Here is a 15,197-nt window from a genome sequence, read left to right as displayed (position 1 = left end):
CCTACGCTCTTCAACAGAAAGGAACACGAGGAAATAAACACAGAGAGAGGGAGTAAAAAAAAAGTTTGGGGTGATAGCGGTCAAGCATGATACATACATGTGTGTGTGTGTGTGTGTGTGTGTGTGTGTGTGTATGTGTGTGTGTGTGTGTGTGTGTGTGTGTGTGTCAACGCATCACCTGTGACCATGCGCGGATTCCATTATGATATTACATTTGTACCGAGTTATAGACGAATCCTTGTCACTTTCCGTCGAACCTTCGGTCGTGTACTGTGCTTACGTGCACGAGGCTGTGGCATATGCGACGTGATCACCACACCATAAGACCGACAACACATTAAGATTTTCTTACACATCGCTGGCCACAATCTGCTTTGCATTGTTTAAGCCTTCAATTGAATCCAGCCGCTAGCCATGCAGTAGGCCAGCATACCCGCTCAGATTGAAAAGGCGACTGGGGCAACCTGAAATGAAGTGTTTTGCTCAAGAACACAACGCGCTGCCCATTCATGAGTTCAACAGCGTAACCACTAGGCGACGTGCCTTCACATGTAGATGTGTGCTATAATTAAAGTACAGCATCATGGGGTTACTGACGTGAGGCATATTATGTGTGCGCCTTTGAATGAGTGTATGTGCTTGTATGTATGTGTGTACTTAATCACTAAACGTATGTTTTGAATGTAAGAAATTAAGGGTTTAAGTGCAGGCATAGGGAAGGCATGTTTAAATGTGCTGGGGTTATGGAAGTATTAATAACTGTTTGGTGTAAACAAGAGAGGAGAAAGAGAACACTGGTGCAAAGAAATATGTTACGGTAAAGCGAATATAGGAACAAGGATGACTAAATTCTCTTTCAGGAAAGTATCTCTCTTTCTCTCTCTTTTGACAAGGACCTGTATTGATACCGTAGGCTACGACTAATATTATTGGGTGTTGACGCGTGACCGACATTCGCACACACATTTGCTCCCCTGTCACGGGCGAGTTCTGATATAAAATAAATGCTCAATAATTAGAGCTTGTTCTGTTTGAAATTTAAAACGAAATTTTTGTAACTTCATTTTACTGCCTTTTTGTCGATTGCTTGTTTTTTATATATATACATATATTCTTTTCCTTATCCACCTCGCTAGGAAAGTAAATTCCAAAAGACCTGTGATTGCCGAGATCAAAGGCACGTTTTTATTTGATTTTGTCATTAATACCTTGTATTGCTTGACTGATTGGAAAGCTGAAATAAAATCTTAAAAGTGGAGACAAAAACAATAACAACTACAACATTTATATGCTAATATATGAGTTATATATCTATATACTTGTTTCAATATAGAGATTAAAGTCAGCTCCTGGGGGAGATCGCTGATTTAATGAGCTTTTAAGGAGTGTGCCTGCGCGTATGCGTGTGTGTGTGTACGTGTGTGTGTGTGTCTGTGTGCCTGTGCATAGGTATGTCTTTATTTATCTTTTTGAGATGTAGTTACTCGCTACCGAATCATAAAGCTAGATGTTAACAAGCCAGTCGAAGGAAATTGTTTAAACGTCGTTTAACTTGCTAGAAATAGCAGGCAGCTCAGGTTTAAGTCACACTATACTGTCAAAACAGGAAGGATCTATTATATATGTGCATGTGTATATATATATATGTGTGTGTGTGTGAGAGTGAGTGTGTATGTATATATATATATATATATATATTTATATATATATATGTAGGTATACATACATATATACGTACACGCACCCACACACACACGTATATATATATATCGAGATATATATATATATATATATATCACGTGCTTCATCAAGTCTGACCCGAAGCTAAGCATCAAAAGTTTCAAGATAAGGAGAACGTTTTAAGAAAACACCTGCAACTATTGCTCCTCCTCCTCTTTCATTTCTTTCAGTTTGTTTACCATTTCCATGGCGTCATTTTTTCTTGAGCGTCTTCTGCGTTTTCTATTCACTTTCCTTCTTCTTCTTCTTCTTCTTCTTCTTCTTCTTCTTGTTCTTCTTCTTCTTCTTCTTCTTCTTCTTCTTCTCCTTCTCCCCTTTCTTTTTCTTCTTCTTCTTCTTCTTCTTCTTCTTCTTCCCTTTCTTCTTCTTCTTCTTCTTCTCCTTCTCCCCTTTCTTTTTCTTCTTCTTCTTATTCTACTTCTTCTTCTTCTTCTTCTTCTTCTTCTTCTTCTTCTTCTTCTTCTTCTTCTTCTTCTTCTTCTTCTTTTTCTTCTTCTTCTTCTTCTTCTTCTTCTTCTTCTTCTTCTTCTTCTTCTTCTTTAGTCTTTATCTTCTTTTTATTCTTTTATTCTTCGTGTGTGCGTGTATCTGCGCTCGTGTGTGTGTGTACGTGTGTGTGCGCATGTCTGGGCGTGTGCGTATATGTATATGTCTGTATGTGTCTACACGCGTGTGTGTGTACGTGTGTGTACCTGCGCGTATGCGTGTGTGTGTGTACGTGTGTGTGCCTGCGCGTATGCGTGTGTGTGTGTACGTGTGTGTGTGTGTCTGTGTGCCTGTGCATAGGTATGTCTTTATTTATCTTTTTGAGATACTGTTTGTTCCCTTCCCAACCCGCATCAAACGGGTACCGGTTTGTTAACGTCCCCATAGCATAGCGGTTCGACAACTACACCCGAAAGAATTGGTTACCAGAGTTAAATAATAAGTTCTGCACTGCCCTTATTCAACTAAACACTTGAAGGTGATGGCCTAGCAAATCCGCAATCCAACGATCTTCAGGTTTATAATCTCAAGAAACATGCAGAGGTTTCTTTGGCCGTGCAATTTTATTGACAAATACAAAGTTTCTGGTTGCGTTATGATTTAAAGCTCCAAAAGCCGAATGATCTCTCGATTTTCACGGTTTGTAGTGGTGACATATTGCAATTTCGGGTATCATCTTGGAACAATCTCTGATCAATAAATCAATCTATTGAAAGGTGTATTGATTATCTTTAATTCTTTTATGGACACGGAAGTTACACAAAAGAATTGACGGACGTATAAAACCATAACTGCAGTCAACTATCGAGCTACTTTCAATCAATTTTCTGCTATACATAAAGGGAAATTATTCACAAATATTCTACACTACTTCACAAACTTAATTTTAATGATAAAACCCACCTGTAACACTGTGAGCTGGTAGAAACGTTAGCACACCGGGCGAAATTCTTAGCAGCATTTCGTCTGTTTTTACGTACTGATTTCAAATCCCGCCGAGGTCGACTTTCCCTTTCATCATTTCGGGGTCGATGAATAAAGTACCAGTTGCGTACTGGAGTCGATCTAATCGACTGGCACCCTCCCCAAAAATTTCGTGTCTTGTTCCTAGATTAGAAAAGAATAAAAGAATAAGGAAGACATGTAAACTGCTGTAATGAACATATATCAGCATTATTGCAGAATGTTTTAACAATATTTAAAATAAGTATAGAACAATTGAATATAATAGATTTTTATCCTCCGATACAAAGATCCTTACTCGATAAGCCAACTGAGTTCTCCATGAAAAGTCTACCTTGTCCATACAGAAATTGATGTTATCACGCATGCTAGAAAAGCTTCTATTCTGGTACGGCTCCAGCGAACCAGATGACTTATCTCATGTGTCGAAAGGGTCGCTTGACACTGACGATATTTGTGACCCAGTAGTTCTCTTTATAGTAAATATAATAAAACCTAAGTTCCACTCCAATGACATTGGTTAATGTCATGACGGTGGATTTGGCTTATCTCTTATCTACGATGGACATACACTTGATTAATTTAGGAAAAATCTCATATCTACCATGAGTAAATAAGCCTAGTACAACACGGTGACCATTAATCTCTCTAATGTCGATTCCGCAGATTCTTCTCTTGACCTAAACTTGTGCTCTTCCGAAATCTATCATAAACCTCACAAAGAACTCACTTACACACATAAACAGTCATATCACACTCTACCCCTTATATTTTCTAAAATATCATGTAGCCAATATCAGCAAAAGGATATCTAATCGCTCACCCTTTAAGGTAATATTCGATAAAGTAGCTTCCCCACTATAATAACATTCACACTAACGGTGGTTTAAAAGAGTCGATAGCTTAAACCCCTATCATAAAATGTACGACGCTTAAAATGGCTTGCTCTTTGAACGTTAAGATCTACTGAAATCTAGATACCGAAATTTTCATTAAATATAAACATATAGGTAGGTTTCTCTTATCGAACTGGAAAACACTGCCATCACCGAATTGAACATGCAATTTCATAAACTTTCATCTTTCCCTGTCAAATTAGCTATTCAAACGGGTCAAACGTACCGAGTTCTTATATATTATCCTTCTATGCTCCTTTTTCTCATTCGTTTTTAATTTTATCTTTATTTTTCCTTTTAGTTTTTATCACATTTTGTCAGAGAGTAACTGTGTAATGTTTAAGCCTGAGTGATTGCCTGATAATACGCGGTACGTTATACATGCTCACCCGACTATTGCATTATCAAAGGTATAAAACATCTGTGGCTGGCATTAAATCATGTATGTACCTGATATACATAGATAGATAGATAGATAGATAGATAGATAGATAGATAGATAGATAGATAGATACATACATACATACATATATATATATGTGTGTGTGTGTGTGTGTGTGTGTGTATGTGTGTGTGTGTATGTATGTATGTATGTTTGTGTGTGTGTTTATATTCTAAATTACTTTTGTCATCCCATCATTCTTCTGTTTAAATTTTAGCAAGGAATCGAAAATAAACGAATATTCTCAGAATAACCTAAGATTCTACAAACACAGTTGCATTCATGCTTGACTGATTAATATTCATCACAAATAGTTTCCAGCAGATACCATTGCCATATATCTTCTGGAATTAGCTATCACCTTGCCAAAACAATATCCAAATATCGACTTTTGCTATAATTTCTCACAAACGAAATATTTTGGTACGTTTGCCAAAAATGTTTTTGCAGATTGTTGAAATTTATTTGGACACAAGTAGGAATAAAATAAGAGTAAAGACTAAAGAACAAAGATTATTGATTTCAGGTGTATTGTTTCAGATTGGCAACAGCGCTAGCGTATCAGCAACAAAGCGCTTTGTCGGAATTGTTCCGGTTCTTTACGTTCTGGGTTCAAATACCACTGGGATCAAATTTCCTTTTTATCCTTCCTTGATCGATAAAATAAAAACACCAACCAAAGATGCGAATTAATTTCATCGATTGTTCTGCTTCTCAAACTAAATGTATGGTCCTGCGCTTATTAAAAAAAAAAACTATTATTTTTGTTGTTGTTATTTGGTCTGTTGCTGATCGTTGGGAGCGATCAGGCTGCCCATATGCTGATGACTGCCATGTCTTTCTATTGATTATTATAACTTATTTGATCCACTGATCCAATGACGTCATCGCTTTCTTTCGCATGATCTTTTTAAAATGTAAAAACTTTTGATGGTTTTTTTTTTTTTACCTTAGATAATTAATTGCAGGTATACTCTCATTTCACCTGTTTGTCAGTTCACTCTATTGCCAATGTGAATACCTACTGTATGATTTTTCCTCCCCAAGAATTAAGACCACTATTTCCCGTTCGTATGTGCAATGCCCTAGCACTTAGCCCATGCGCTCTCGTAGATAATAGATAGAAATACACTAACCATGCCATTTATAATTGCTGCTTAAATATATTAGACTGGAGGCGAAAGGAGTAGCATTTATAAACCGAATATACCTACCGTCGACCCAAGGTGTAGGTAATCTGATGAAAATAGAAAACTATTATAAAATAACAAGAGTACGACTAGAGAACGACTTTAAAACAAAGCATGAAAGGCTGGGGAATGTAATAATGCACAAGGAAGAGAAATAATACATTTGTAAATCTCTCAGAGAGATTTATGCAGTAGAAGCACAGTAAAGTGATAGTATGTTGTCAATTTAATGTGGCAGTCCCGTGAAAGGGAACAATGCTACTGTTATTTAGCCATGAGAAACACTGTCTCCTGTTGGATTTATGACATTTCTTCCCTTTCATTAAGTTGACAGCACACTATCACTTTATGCACAAGGAAGAGTTAAAGTAGAAAGCAGAGGAGATAACAACACAACCTGAGATGGTTGAAGACACGGAGAGACAGAAAACAAATAAATTTCGTCGCCAATAATATAGCCAAAGCCAAGAATATACTTAAAGCTCTGATCCAAAAATAGGTCGGGAAGGATTGATTCTGGTTGAACAATACCAATGCCCGATTGCAACAAAATTTTGAAAAGACACCCGTACATGCAGGATGTGCCACCCGCATAAAGCAACGGCTTACATCATTTCTGCATGTCAAGTCCTTTTTCAAATCTGAATACTTAAACAGATTTGATCGAGTTGACAGTGATGTTTACTTGGAAGTATACCGATTCTTCACCGTTGAAACACACATGAAGGTGATAAAACATGTACCACACCCTGATCATAGCCGTAATCATCTGGGATGCGAGGGAAATGAAAACTATCTGGACATAAAAATCACGGCCTAACAAAAGAAACGCATGCACACTAATAAATGGGAACATCCAGCTCACCAAAATATTACCCTGAAAAATGGAAAGAACTATCTCAATAAACGGTTCTTGAAATTGAATATTTATGTAGGATTCTGAAGGGAAAAGTGGTATCATTAATATTACATCAACAGATATATCAACAAATTCACAGAGGCCATATCAGGACAAAAAATACACTAAGATGAGTCTGTATTCTTCGTGAGACATTACCGATTCAGTAGCACAAATGAAATACAAGAAATTCACAAACAAAACATATCATACGCAATCAAGCAGGAAATCAAATAAAGGGACACAATTCATGCAAGAAACGCTCTTCAAAATTAATTCCCAATAAAGTAACAACTCGTATTACATGCAAACAATACACAGCTGAGCAAATACTATTATAACACAAGAAGCAAAGAAGTTAAACATTCATGGTAGAAAGAAAAAAGAATAATGATATTACATGATAACAGGAAGAGTCTATACTCCACCACTCAGCCCAGATATAAAAGAACACAGTACTCCGCACACTTCAGGAGCATAGAAATGCGCCGAGTAGAGCATTAGAAACTCGCGTGGTAATAATGATGATAATGAGCTTTGGTTTAGACACCAAGCTAGTAACGTTTGAGGATAGAGTATAGTCAATACCATACAATAATTTCGGACTGAGGAGCCATGATGTCGAAGAGAAGATACAAAGAAAAAAAAGAAAGGCAACTAACAGGAATCTGTAAGTTCTGCAGGCAGTAAAAAACAGGTGAGTTAAACAAACAGGAAAGTATATAATTAAAAATAACAACGGAGATTAAATATATATGTATATAATTAAATATAGATATCAGAGAAAAAATAACAGTCAAGAAAAAATATATAGCACAGAAGGATGCACAAATTGACGGGGGAGGATACTAGATACGGATATTCAAAATACATTGCATTTATCCTCTGAAAACTCTGTCATGCCAGCAGCAACCTCCCGGCCTCTGACGCTAATCTACGCCGGCATAGTTCGTGTTTGATGGATCATATAACCACGCCAATTGATGCCTCTGTCATTTATCATTCAGAAATTTTAACTGGAAGGCAGCATCTCCCTTTCGATTTCAAAAGGGATTGTCTTTAGAAAGAAAACTCGTTGAATCTTCAAAGCTTACAACCGCATCCAACACACAACTTGCTTCGACATAGCCACCAGACAAGCGAAAGACTATACGCTGCCTCCTGTACGCCAACGGTAGAAGGCGGTGTGGTGGAGCATTGGATGATCATGATAGACACGGCTAGAGATAATGATAAAGATAATGATCTACTCTAACTTGAAACACGCCATGACACAAATTGCATCGATTCTTTCTCTCCTTTCTTTTCTATTCTTTTCTCTTTTTTTTTTTTTTGAAGGTTTCAAACGAACGCAGTTAAATTTAAATGCGTAAACTTCTTTGACAGAAAAATAATCAATTTTCACCATCACCGCCACCAGCACCACCACCACAGCCATCATCATCATCATTTTCTCCAACAACACCGACAGAAATTGCATTCTAATTTATCTGACTAAAGATGTGTGCGTGACAATTGGTTGTAGCTGATGTTTTTGTTATTATAGTTGTTGCTGTTGTAGTATTTAGTGGTCGTTATTGCTGTTCTTGCTGTAGTTGAGACTGTTGCTTTGGTTTATGTTATTCTGGTCGCTGTTATAATACTTTTTATTCTATTTTATTCATTTATTTTGGATTAATATTGTTGCTAGTTCCAATCATTGGACTACGACCATACTGGAGCTTAGGCATCAATGGTTCTTTAAATCGATAGCCTAATTATACTATTTCAATCACCCTCGGGTTTGTGCCGTGTTCAGTTGATCAATTTCATGAAAGAAGAAGAAAAGGGTGCGAGGCGAACATGGCGTAAAGGGTAATGAATGTGACGGAACTGAAAACCATGCGTTATTTCTCCTTGACGCCCCAATTTCTGTTCGACACTTCCTTGGGAATAAATGCATATCCTCCTACATATACATAAAGGCACCATAAAATATCCACAGCGAAAACTATATACATAAGCGTACGGATATATACACACATATATATATAAATATATATATATATATATGTATGTGTGTGAGTGTGTGTGTGAGTTAAATAACGGTCTTATCGTCTTTATATATATATATATATATATATATATATAATGATGATTATGAGAAAGAAGAGGAGCAAGAGGAGGAGGAGAAGGAAGTATAAGAAGTCCTTGGTACAGTCACATTAGCCCTTTAGCACTCTAGCGTGTTAGCGGTGGTAAGCAGCCGGGTTTTTTGAGGCTGCCATTCCCACTGCTCTTTGGTTCCTCTCGTCTCTTTTCCTGTCACATCTCTTTCTCCTGCTATTCTTGTTGTTGAAATTGCTGCCGTTGTTGCACTTATCCATTACCACTGCCACCACTACTCCTCTGGCTGCTGATGCCACTGTTCATTCCATTGCCGCAGTCGTGCTTTTTGTTGCCATTACAATAACTCCTGTACTTGTACTTGTTGTTCTTGTTAATATTATTATTATTATTGTTATTATTATTATTATTATTATTATTATTATTATTATTATTATTATTATTGTTATTATTATTATTATTATTATTATTATTATTATTATTGTTATTACTGTTATTATTATTATTATTATTATTATTATTATTATTATTATTATTATTATTGTTATTATTATTATTATTATTATTATTATTATTATTATTATTGTTATTGTTATTACTGTTATTATTATTGCTTTAATTACTAATTACTATTACTATTATTTTGCAGTTGTTAATTTTGTTGCCGTTGTTGGCATTGTTTCTACTGTTATTATTATTACTATTATTATTATTATTATTATTATTATTATTATTATTATTATTATTATTATTATTATTATTATTATTATTATTATTATTATTATTGTTACTATTATTATTATTAGTATTGCTATTATTTTTAATATTGTTGTTGTTGCTGTAGTCGTAGTCGGTTTCGTTGCTGTCCATTGTTTCCTATTGTTGTTTTTGCTACCGTTGTTATCTGAGATCTGTGAAGATAAATGTTATTATAACAATGTTTGCCCGTTCACATCGCCATCGGTGAGATTCTCTCAGATTAAGTAAACTAATTAAGACTCGTCCAACTGCAAACAGGTGGAATGAATTTCGTCTCTCAACACAACTTGCTGCAGCGTTATTAGATGCAATGTTTGAGAAAATTCGGGTATAACAATAATGATATTAATAAAATAATGATAGTAGTAGAAGTAGTGGTAGTAGTAGTAGTAGTAGTAGTAGTAGTAGTAGTAGTAGTAGTAGTAGTAGTAGTAGTAGTTGTTGTTGTTGTGGTGGTGGTGGTGGTGATGACGAATATGATGATGGTTATGGTATTGGTAGTGGTGGTGGAAAATAGACCGATAATTTTCATTTCCATCGGCCACTGAGGAAAACAGCGAAAGACAAAAAGCAACACCCAAAAGTTGGTGGGGGGGTTTCATCTACCAAAAGGGTACGAACAAAATTAAAGATACATCACAGAGATAGAGAGATAGATAGATAGGTAGATAGACAGATAGATACACAAGGGTTGTTTATTGTGAATAACGGTCTGACATGATAACCACGAGTACTCGAGCGTACCCATCCCTCACAGGTGAAATTAGGTCAATGGAAATAGTATCGAAGTCTGTCTAATACACTGAATCTGTGATTTAAGGTCCCCGACGTCCACGTTCTCTGAGGCCAATCGTCCCTGAATATTATTTTAAGGTATAGTATCTACGGAATATTCAGCCTATTATGGGCTAATTTAACGAATAATTAATTCCGCTGATTGAATAAATGAATATTCATTCTGAATGTACATGTATATACATATATATAAAAAAGTCATTAGCCCTCCGTCGGTTACGACGGCTAGGGTTACAATTGTTCCGATCAACGAACAGCCTGCCAGTGAAATAAATGTGCAAGTGACTGAGCTCTCCACAGACGCGTGTACCCTTAACGCGGTTGTCAGAGACATTCAGCGTGATACTGAATGTGACAAGGCTTGCCCTTTGAAATACAAACGGCACTCATTTTTGCCAGATGAGTGGACCGGAGCAACGCGGAATAAAGTGTCTCGCTCAAGAATACGCTGCGTCGCCTGGGAATCAAAATTACGACTTTACGATCGTGAGCCGCATACCATAACCACAAAACCACGCGCCTTCACACCACTTATATAATCGTGAGTTGAGCAACCAAATCTCGTTCGATTCTCGCTGAAATGCCACCATAACGTCTTTAAAACTGTAAGAGACATTGAATACATTGGCTTTGGATGTAATCACTTTGAGGGAAACGAGAAACATAACAATGGTGACACACCAAATGTCTTTGATCATAGGTGGGTTTCATCGGAGGTTGCCCAAGGCTAAACGACAACAACAACCTCAACAAAAGCAATCAACACCCAACAGCAACACCTTTACTATTACATATTGTCGAACATTCATTTAAACTCAAACACACACCATTTTTTATTTTTGTTTTTTTGTTTTCATCTTCTTTTTACTTTTAAAATTTCCTATTTAGGTTTCTGACACAAGAAGGGGAAGTTTGTCTTAAATTCTCTTGAAGCTCTGTTTAATCAAACACTAAAGATTCCACTACTTCGGCAAGTTCTTTCTTCTGTGAGCAACGCACGGTTTTCTTTTCTATCTGTAGAATATGCCAATTTCAAAAGATGAATAGATAAATCTTATTCTCCGCCTCACACACACTCACACGCACACACATACAGACGCACGCGCACATGCACACACTCGCACGCACGCACGCGCACTCACCTCACATACACAGACGCAGACACACACGACTCTCTGATCTCTAATCTTTTGTTCTTCAACATCGAATCTCTTATCTTTTGATTCTTTTGCGACGTTCCTGAATAATATATAATATAATGTAATATAATATAATATAACATAATATGATATAATATATATATATATATATATATATATATATATATATACATACATACATACATGTGTGTGTGTGTGTGTGTGTGTGTGTGTGTGTGTGTGTGTGTGTGTGTGTGTGTAGTAAATGTGAATCTGTCTTTGAGTCTGAAATATGTGTGCCTATAGACCGTGTGTTTCCTGTGTTTGTCTCTATGTGAGTAAGAATGAAATGTAACAGTCCGCCTTTGGCTGTGTCTTCAACTATCTATCTATCTATCTATCTATCTATGTATCTCTCTTTCTATCTGCCTGCCTGTCTGTCTGTCTGTCTATCTGTCTGTCTCTCTGCAGATTTAAATTACATCTCGCTGTCGTAGAACACAATACTTTCGATAACCTGGAAAGAGGATGGTCACGGCTGGCATGTCTTTTATAATAAGTATGCATAAAGGCGGTGAGCTAGTAGAAGCTTTAGCACGCTGGAGAAAATGCTAAGCGGCATTTCGTTATCTTTAGGTTCTGAATTCAAAATTCCGCCGAGGTCACCTTTGTCTTTTATCCTTTCGGGGTTGATGAAATAACTACCAGTAGAGCACTGAGGTCACTGTAATTGTTTTATACCTGCCCACGAAATTGCTGGCCTCGTGCCAAAATTTGAAACCATTATAATTATACATATAATCCAATCGCTTTTTGTGGCAAACTGCGTCCTGGAGCACTTACCAAATGTATTCTCAATATTCTAAGACAGAAAGGCGGCGAACAAACAGAATCACTAGCACGCCGGGCGAAATGGTTAACGGTATTTCGTTCGTATTTACGCTCCGAGTTCAAATGTCGCCGGTGTCTACTTTGCCTTTCATCCTTCGGGGTCGAATTTGCTCTTCATCCTTTCAGCATCCGAAAAATAAGTACTACTTGAGAACTGTGATGGACTTAAAACCTCCCCATGAAATTCCTGAACTTGTACCAACATTTGAAACCAATATCTTAAGGCGACTCAGACAGCAAACTGTAGGCTTTGAAACGGAATTGGCTTCTACTACAAGTAAATCAAGGGGTCACGTAGAGCCTTAGAATTTAGTATATCCTTTTTTTATCTTATAAATCCATTTCCATGCAGAATGTTCATGGGAATATAGGCTGTTTAAGACCAAAGTGGACTTCGACAACATTTGAACTCAGAACCTACACACCGTTATTAAACGGCGCAGATACTTTTGCTGACGCTGCAACGTAAGAGAAAAAATAAGTGTAATACAAATCGATAAAATAGGTGTCAAACCCTAATGAGAATTAGTTCCTAGATCGATACGTTCGATTAAATAGATTCAAGGCAGAACAATGGCATTGGGACGAAGTCAAATCAGTGAAATTAAGAATGAAAGAACAAGAAAATTCTGCCGAAGTCATCCATTTCGAGTGGAAACTTACCGTGAAATAAACTCCGCCCAGGAGAGCAGAGATTACGTATGAAATTACATCAGCAACACAACTTCCGTCGAGTAATATGATCTTAGTATTGCTTCTCTGTCACAACACACATGTGTGTTTGTGTGTGTGTGTGTGTGTTGGTGTATGGTAATATTTAACCCGCGACCGAATGAGATCAATTCCTAAACTCAGTATGTATCTGCAGACGTTCAAAGACTCCAACTTCTTGTGCGCAAATATTTGTTTTGAGTTGATAAAGAGTTGCAGAGTACAAAACACACTTTTCGGAAATGTTGGGTATAAAATCGGTTGCACAAAAGATGTTGAGACAACCATAAACCAACTGCAATTCATGCGTTTTTGTACGTGTTTGCCTTTCCCTAGCGGGAAATTTTAAAGGAAACTAGAGGTCCTTTATTTCCATTGGTTCATGCACGTCAACGTATAGCTTGGACCCTAACAGCCTCTAATCTTCCGGATTAGAAGCGTTGACGGTTTTGCAGTCTTCGAAACCCTCGAACTGTGGTGCCAGGGCCCTGTTACTGGATGCAGCTTATAGGCATACCGAAGTCATGCTGATATACACAAATATATACAAATGTATATATATATATATATATATATATATATATATATATATATATATATATATAATGGTAAATACAGTAACAAATAAGTAGACAGACGGATAAATAGATAGACAGACGAACAAATAGTCGGCGTCAGAGAGAGAGAGAGAGAGAGAGAGAGAGAGAGAGAGACAGAGAGAGAGATGGGGAGAATTAAAGAGTAATGGGTTAATAATATTCAAAAAGTAATGGAACAAGAAATATTATTGTTAGTTAGAGAAAAGAAAGGAAACCGCAGAAAGAAGATTGAAATAGAAGGAAAAAATTAGTGAGAATGTGTAAATAAAAGACAATATATAGATAATATGCTTATAGATATATAAACGTGAATGGAATACGTTCAACTATATGAATATAAAAAGACATGTGTGTAGACAAAGAGTAGACGAAAAGGATTGGAGAAGAATTTCAAAGTATAATAGGCATATGGGGGAAACAAAATGGACGCTTTCAAAAAATATTTTTTCCAAAAATTGATAGGAGGTAAAATGTGAATGTATAGCTTAGCCAAGTCTTGGAAGGATAAAAAGCAAACTTATATAGAGAAAAACATGTAATCATCAATCTATAATGTTCGAAATTCAGTTGCCTGAAGTAGATTCAAAGAACTAGCCGCGTGCGAGGTTGAAGAGAAGAAACGGCAAAAGTATTTCAAAGTAAATATTTTGAAGCTTGTCTGTAGGGATAGTGGAGTTCGAGACTGTCATGTAGTGCATGTGAGTATTCTAATATAACAAAGAAGACATTTATGTTTAGCTTAAACACATGATACAATGCTTCAGTACTAATACGATTAAATATTAAAGATAAGATACATGCATGGAGAATGGTATCCTCTGTGAGAGGAGTTCTTTTTTTATATCAAATGCAATCGAGTTATATTTATTACTGAATGAAAGGTAGTCGGAGAAGCTTGTTGAAAATCCCTTCTATAGTTACTTAAAGTGTATATTGCTGGTAAAAACATACTTGAAATACATCACTTCTTACATTCGCAAAAGCTGTGAATACACTATTTTGTGAGACAAACCAATACCTTTCAAATGCCAATATAGTTTGATGGGTAGTAAACAAAAACCATACATTTACGGAAGAAAGAGACGTTGTATTATTGTACGATTCTTATATCAATGATGTTGAATGTTTGAAGTAGAAGTTTTCTCCACTTCTCTCTACTTTGCTCACTCTCTCTCACTCTTCCCACCTCTCTCTCTCTCTCTCTTTGGGATAAATCGACTGTGTTTATCCATAGGGGCGGAAAGGTTACGTCATGTTTAAAAAATATTCAAACGACGCTGTATTTTACGAGGTCAGTTTCACTTCATCCGGAGAAGTGATGAAGAGAACCTCAAAACAAAGGATGCAATGAGTGACACAGAATGTAAAACGACATTTTGATTGCTTAAGAAGCTGTTCTTTGACGAAGACAAGAACGATTACCATATTGCACGTGACATCGAACTGTTGGAGAAGAGATTTATCAAACAGCGTATGTTACCTCTTCTCCGACAGTTCGATGGCACATGCAATATGGTAATAGTTCTTGTCTTCGTCAAAGAACAGCTTCTCTTTTACGAGGAATATATATATCTATATATAT

At 36.5% G+C, this 15,197-nt stretch overlaps 1 long non-coding RNA gene across 1 annotated transcript in view; it reads right to left on the bottom strand.

Moving 5' to 3' along the window:
* The window catches only part of LOC128250328 (uncharacterized), a 389,962-nt gene that overhangs the window by 38,909 nt on the left and 335,856 nt on the right, over positions 1-15,197 (bottom strand). The window contains exon 3 of the long non-coding RNA XR_008266355.1: positions 3,130-3,333. This is a non-coding gene — a long non-coding RNA (uncharacterized LOC128250328). The remainder of the gene's footprint in view (positions 1-3,129; positions 3,334-15,197) is intronic.

This window comes from Octopus bimaculoides, chromosome 20 (assembly GCF_001194135.2).
Source record: "Octopus bimaculoides isolate UCB-OBI-ISO-001 chromosome 20, ASM119413v2, whole genome shotgun sequence".
Classification (NCBI taxonomy): Eukaryota; Metazoa; Mollusca; class Cephalopoda; order Octopoda; family Octopodidae; genus Octopus; species Octopus bimaculoides.
The sequence above is the reverse complement of the archived record's forward strand: the minus strand, read 5'-3'. Positions and strand labels throughout refer to the sequence as shown.